General features: G+C 64.2%; 1 pseudogene; it reads right to left on the reverse strand.

Annotated features, from left to right (window-relative positions):
• Positions 1-380: 380 nt before the first annotated feature.
• Positions 381-6,037, reverse strand: LOC105823998 (annotated as a pseudogene).
• Between the last annotated feature and the right edge of the window lie 462 nt (positions 6,038-6,499).

Here is a 6,499-nt window from a genome sequence, read left to right on the forward strand (position 1 = left end):
GGGCTCTGGTGGGGGTACCGCCTGCCCCTTCCCTTCTGGAACAAACCTGCCCACCTCAGCGCCACCGTCACTCCCAAATCATCTACAATAAAGACGTGTTACTTTGTAAGCAGAAACTTTTGTTTTTTAAAGGAAAGCATGTACAGATGACTATAAGACAAAGTCTAAGCCCCTGACCGAGGCAGTTAGAAGCCTCGCCGTCCAACTCCCACGGCCCTTTCCGCTGTCCTCCCACGGCTTCCTCACACACGTCCCTGAACTCGGGGTTCCCGCTGGCCCCACGGACCCCCGCAAATGGCTCGCCTCTGCCCTGGGAGCACAGACCCTGCCCTGGCTGCCACCCGGGCTGCAGCGAGGGTGTCCCACCTGTCCCTGCATCCTCAGGCACCCTGTGCCACACACGGGAGGCACTCAGGTTTGCTGGTGCACACAGGTAAGGGGTCTCGCCCTGAGTGTCACAGGAAGCGAAGGGGACCAAGGAGACCTTGGAGCGGATAAAGCCTGTCCTCCTGGCCGCTCGCTTGGAACCGCTCCGCTCCCCACTTCCATCCCAGCCAGGGCACAGGGTCCCCAGTCACTCTGCTTCAGCTGCCTCAGCACGAACTCCCACTTCCTCCGCGCCAGCTCGGAGTCCTGCGCTGAGATGTCACGGTGCCACACAGCACGCACGGACCACTCTGTCCAGGGCAACAGCGGCACACGCACCGTGTGGCCGGTCTGGGCCGCCTCCCCAGCGCTCACGGCCTGCAGGCACCGGCGTAGCTCCGTGGGCAGCCTGGCCACCCTCACCAGCACCACGTCAGTCTCCATGGCAGCGGGATCCGCTGAGCAGACAGGCAACACCAGTTCCTAGAGTCCTGGGCCAGGTCCTGCCTCTGACCCCACCGCCCAGCATGGTCACCTGGCAGGCAGCGGGCGGCTCAGCCCTGTGAGGAAGAGGACCCTGTGTCCTGACATGGCCTTTGCAGTCACACAGACTGAGCTCTGCTACGTTTAGCTGTGCGACCTTAGGCAGATCGGTTGACCTCTCTGGGCCTCAGTTTCCTCATTGGTGAAGTGGGGACGTCATGGGGTTGTTGTGAGGACTCGATTAACAGATGAAAGACCCAAGTTCGAGGCTACGCTCTGCCAGATTCTGCACAGACTGACAGTTACCAACATTCTCCCACCCATCCAATCTCTGAGTGCTTCTCCGTGCCGGGCTCTGCACTGCGTGGGGTCTGGTAAAGCAGCCCCCGGGTCCCACCCTAGTGACTCAGAGCTAACCCTCGGCATCCTGAGTCCTGCAGGGTGCAGCTGTGCTGGGGATTTGGGCCCTGCTGCAGAGGACGCCCCCCAGGGCGCACCCCAGGCCTGGTCCGGGGAGCGAAGGGGAGGGATAGTGCAGGGCCCAGCCCAGCACCGCTGGCCAATCCCTGGGCGTTCTCGTGGTCCCTCAGCAGCACCTCCTCTGTGTCTGCCAGTCCCACCAGGGCAGCGGCAGCTGTGGCCAGCACCCCCGCCTAGCACGTGCCCCACCCAGGGCTTTCCGGAGGTGCCAGCTTTCTTTGATGACATCCTTGGGCCCCCCAACCAGAGCCCCCAGTGGGGCGCCCGGGCCCTCGGGGTTAGAGAGGAGAGACTCCCAGCAGCCACCTCGGGTGCACCCCTGTCCTTGGGCCGGCAGAGGGCAGGTGCTGTAGCCTGTCTGGGGGTTGTTAAAGGGGGGCCCGGGCCAGCTGCCAGGGTGGGAGCACAGGAATCCCTGGGACGCCCCCCACACTTGCTCTGGGCAGGCAGCCCAGGAGTTGCCCCACCTCAGAGAAACAGAAGGACGGAGGCACCCCGCTCCACGATGCGGGTGGGCGGCTCGGGCAGAGCCAGCTGCGCTCAGCCGACCGGTCCAGGTGGACGCAGGCCCCGCCCGCAGGTCTGGGCTAGGAGGCGCACCTGGGGACGAGGCGCAGGCGGGTCAGAGGCGCCGGCCCTAGAAAGGAGTGGAGGGAGGATGGTCTCCAGGGCCCGGGCTTGGCTCCCTGAGGAATCACGGGTCCAGAGTCAGGAGGCCCGGTTTGGTGACCGGCTGTGGTTACTTGGGACCCGAACAGTCACGCCGAGCCTCGGTGCTGCACTCCGCGGAAGGGGCTGCCGGTGAGTGTTTCAACTCATGTTTATGGGGCACTGGCCACGGGCCAAACGCTAACCCCGGGCCAAGGGCATGCCCGCCTCATCTCACGGGGGCTGCACGGCAACTCCACAAGGGAGACGCTCATGCCCCATTTCACAGGCGAGGAACACAGGCTTGGAGAGTAAGGGCGCTTTCCCGCGCCCTCAGCCCCGCAGCCGCCTCCCCTGGCTCGCCCAGGTGCAGCTGAACTGCAATGCACTCGGCTCGTGCTTGTCCCTGTGTCCCCATCTGGGCGCACGTTTCCAGTCCAGGGCCTGGGACTCGGCTCTCGCGGGTTGGGTGGGGCATCTCTGCTCTTGGGGGAGTCCGGGGAGTGAGAGCCCTGAACGGGGCAGTAATTCCCTTTGCGTCTCAGCCCTGGACCACCCACAACCCTCCCATGACAGTCTGGACACTGATGGTGCCCATGGCACGGATCGGAGGGGACTAAATCCCAGGGTGGGGGTGGGGGGCACAGGAAGCCAGGACAGGCTGGAGGTGGGGACACAGTGGCGGAGCCGGGTCCACCTGGCCCCCCGAGCTGCTGTTTGTGTTCTCCAGGCACGGGAGCTCACAGACCGGGTGGCAGGTGCTCCCGCGGTCCTGAGTGATCATCCTCTCCAGCTCAGCCAGGTGCAGGGTGCCGCGGGGCAGGTCAGGGAGGGGTGGGAGTGCACCCCAGCGATCTGCAGATGGGGTAGGGAACAAAGGGTGAGGCAGGTCCTAGCGTCCATGGCACCTCCTTGTGGAGTAGAGTGCTCCTCCGCAGTGAGGAGCCAGCTCCCCAGTCCTGAGCCCGCTCCTGCCCAGCTGCAGGCCTTGGAGCCGTTCCCTGGCCCCGTGCGTCTGCACACAGACCTCTGCTCCCGTCCCGGCTCCGGGTGCCCACTAGAGGGCAGCAGGGCACCAAGCGCCGCCCGGGTGTCAGCCCAGGGTCCCTAGGGCTGGTATGAGCCGCTGCCGCCCCCACGCGGCAAATGTGGGACCCAGCTCGCCTTCCCACCTCCCAGCCAGCTTCCCGTGGCTCTCCCTGACCCCTCTGCAGGTCCCAGCCTGGGAAGCAGGTTCCTACCCGAGCACTCTGCGCTGGCTAGAGGGTGCCCAGGGCCCCGGGTGACCAGTGCCTTGTCCTTACCTGAGCCGCCCTGCCCTGCTCACAGACATGGTGGAGGTGTCACTCCTGCCCAAGGAGGAGCCGGGAGCCCCAGCACCACCGCAGTGACACATCACCCAGACAGTCGGGTAGGAGGGCAGGTCTTGGCACTGAGTCCGAGGGGGCATCTGCCCCTGCTCAGCGTGGCCAGGCTGAGACCGAGGGCACAGCCAGCTCACGAGCGCCTTACAACCAGCTAGGGAACTGCGCCCTTCTAGAGGTCTCACGGCCACGTGCAGGAACCACCACACTAATGCACAACTCTAGGGGGCCATGCTGTGGATCGCTGGTGACGCATAGCCTGCACACCTGTGCCCTACAGCCCCACCCGCTGCAATGCTGCCCTTGGGGGACAAGCAGCCCAGGGCACCAGCCCCCATCAGGCCGCGGCAGGAAACAGACGGCACATGCACGCCAGGAAACTGGAAGAGCATTTAATAAAGGGACATTCGACAAAGGTGAGGCAGGTGTAGGGACACCATGAGGACAGGCCTGAAGGGATGAGGAAGGTGTGGTTACAGGACCCCAGAGCAAGGGCTGTGTGGGGAGGTGCCCAGCACTGGCCCAGAGGCCCTCGGGACCCTTGGAGGAGGAGCAGGGAGGGGCGGATAAGCGGCCCTCACTCTCCTCCTGCTCCATCTCCTGCCTCGGCTCCCCACTGGCCGGGCCCAGCAGAAATCCAGGAATGTGTCCCAAATGTCACAGTGCCACCACATGTGCTCTGAGGGCCCAGAGGGCGAACAGAAGCCGCCCTGCGCTCACCAGAGATGAGGTTGCTGTGGAGACGGTGGGCACAGGGCAGGGCAGCACCCCCCTTTTCCTGTGGCTCCAAGGAGGGGAGGAAGGAGTGGGCTGGGGGGAGCCCCTGCATGCCGGCCACGCGTGGGCACGGGTCACAGGGCTGTCCTTGCCACAGGCTGCGGGAGTGGCCGAGTGGGGCTGGTGCCCCGTCTGCCAGCTGCAGTCCCTGGGCTTGGGAACCCACAGTTCTCTGCACCCCACCTCCTCCTGGGCCATGGCCTCTCCCCCTCCCCCAAGACACTCTCGTGGTTTGAACCCCTGTCCCCTGCCCCAGGCCCCACACCTGTCTCATTTCCTTTCCCATCAGCCCCTTGCAGGTGGGACCTGTGGTTTCTCTGCTGACTTCCTCCCCCCACAGGGGAGATTCTGGGGAGCTGGAGGGGGCACGAGGGCAGGAGGGTGCAAGTGGGGCTCCTGGCTCCTACTTCAAAGGTCACCACAGTTCCCCTTTGATTGTGGCTGGCATGATCTGGCCTCTGCCTCCCCTCCAGGGACAGGGGCACCCCCTGCACCCCACACTCCAGCCACATTCCCTGCCCGTACCCTGAATACCTTTCTCACCAGTACGCTGATGCTTCTGGACTTCCTTGCCCTGTGCGCCAGCACCCACTTCCCTGCCTGGGGGGCATCCACTCATCCTAAAGGAGGGCTCCTCTGTGAAGGCCCCTCCCTGTGAGCCACAGGCCTCTCCCCACTCCCTGGTTCCCCAGACACCCTCTATGGACACCCATCAAGGTGAGCACCTGCCCTGCCCGCATGGTGGTGACCTGTTTATGCATCAGGCTGCCTGCTGCAGTGGGCTCAGCACCTCGGAAATTCCCGGCAACACTGGGTGTCTGCTGGATGCATGATCAGCCCCAACCATCACTTAACCCTAAACCCAGGCCCTCGGGCTCGAGGGGTAACCCCATGGCTTGTCCCTGGCCCAGCTAACAGCTGAGGGTTGCACACACTCCAGCAGTAATAGTGGGTCACTAGGGCACCAACTCTCAACCCAGGTTGGGGATGTGGGCCACTGCATCTTGGAAACACTTCCGAGGTTACTAGAGCCCACTCCTTGCGGAGAATGCCCTTTTCGAGATGGGTTTTCTCTTTGCTGTCATGGGGGAAGGCAGTGGGTGCAGACCAGTTAAGGATTTTAGAGTCACGAGACCTCGGCTCAAACCCTAGTTCTGCCGTTTACTGGGAAAGGGGACTTGAACGCCTCCCTCAGCCTCTCAGAGCCTTCCTCTGCAAGACGGGATGGGATGACACCCATCTCAGGGGGCAGCTAGGCGACAATGCAAAGTGCATACAAACCACCTGTTAAAATGCAGATTCGGACTCAGCAGGCCCGGGGTGGGACCCGAGCATCTGCATTTCTAACAGGCCGCCAGGTGATAGGCCGGGCTGCGCAGGAGCGCTAGGAGCGCAAGGCCTAACCTGCGGCGGGTGCTCGTTAAGTGCCAGCTGGGCCGCCGCCCTGCGTCCCGGCCACCCCTCCCGCCAGCACCACGGACAGCGCCCCGGGGTCGCCGCCACGACCCCCGTCCCGGCCTGCACGCCAGGCTCACCGCAGACGGCGGGGTCTTCGCCGTAATCGTCGTCCCCCACGACCGCCTCGGCCGTGGCGAGCCTCGTGGCTGGCGCTGGTCTGGTCACCGTGTCGCTGCGCAGGCCCACCACGTGGGCCGGGACCCCCGCGAGGCTCCCAGAGCCCCTCGCCTAGAGGGCCCTGTGCCTACTGGCTCAGGCCACCCGCGGAGCACGGTCGGGGCAGCGTCCAGCTCCCACCCCCGCGGGAGCTGCTGAGCCCTCGGCTCCCGGGCGAGGGCGGCCCGGAGCGGTGGGGTCTGCACGGCGGCGTTGCCCAGACCTCGGCCTTGGCGGACCTCGGCCAGTACGCGAGCCCCGCTGCACGCTGGGAGTTGTAGTTCAGGCTGCGTCGCGGCAGGCATGCGCGAGCTCGGGTTGGCCCCGCGGCACGCTGGGAGTTGTAGTTCGCGCTGCGCCGTGGTGGAGAGCGCGGGAACCCCGAATGCTGGAGCCTGAGGGTTCTGTTTACCGGAGGGGAAACCGAGGCTGGGCGAGCTTTTATAGAGAAGATGCTCGTGTGGCTCTTAACGTGTACCAGGCACTGCTCCAGGCGCGTTACAAATGTTGACTCAGTTAAACCTTCCAACAGCTCCAGGAGATAAGTACCGTTATTGTCCCGGTTTACAAACAGGGAAACTGAGACTCCAGAAGCTAATCACATGCCTAAGAACACTTGGGTAGGGGTTGGGCCGGGTCCGCTGTCTGAAGTCCAGCTCAGAATCACTGTGTTATGTTGCCACTAAAAAGTAGCGTCTGGGTCATTTACTTTTTCAGTACAGATTTGTTGAGCACCTATTATGCGCCAGGCATGGGACACAGAGGTG

Source organism: Propithecus coquereli, unplaced genomic scaffold (assembly GCF_000956105.1).
Source record: "Propithecus coquereli isolate 6110/MARCELLA unplaced genomic scaffold, Pcoq_1.0 Scaffold706, whole genome shotgun sequence".
NCBI lineage: Eukaryota > Metazoa > Chordata > Mammalia > Primates > Indriidae > Propithecus > Propithecus coquereli.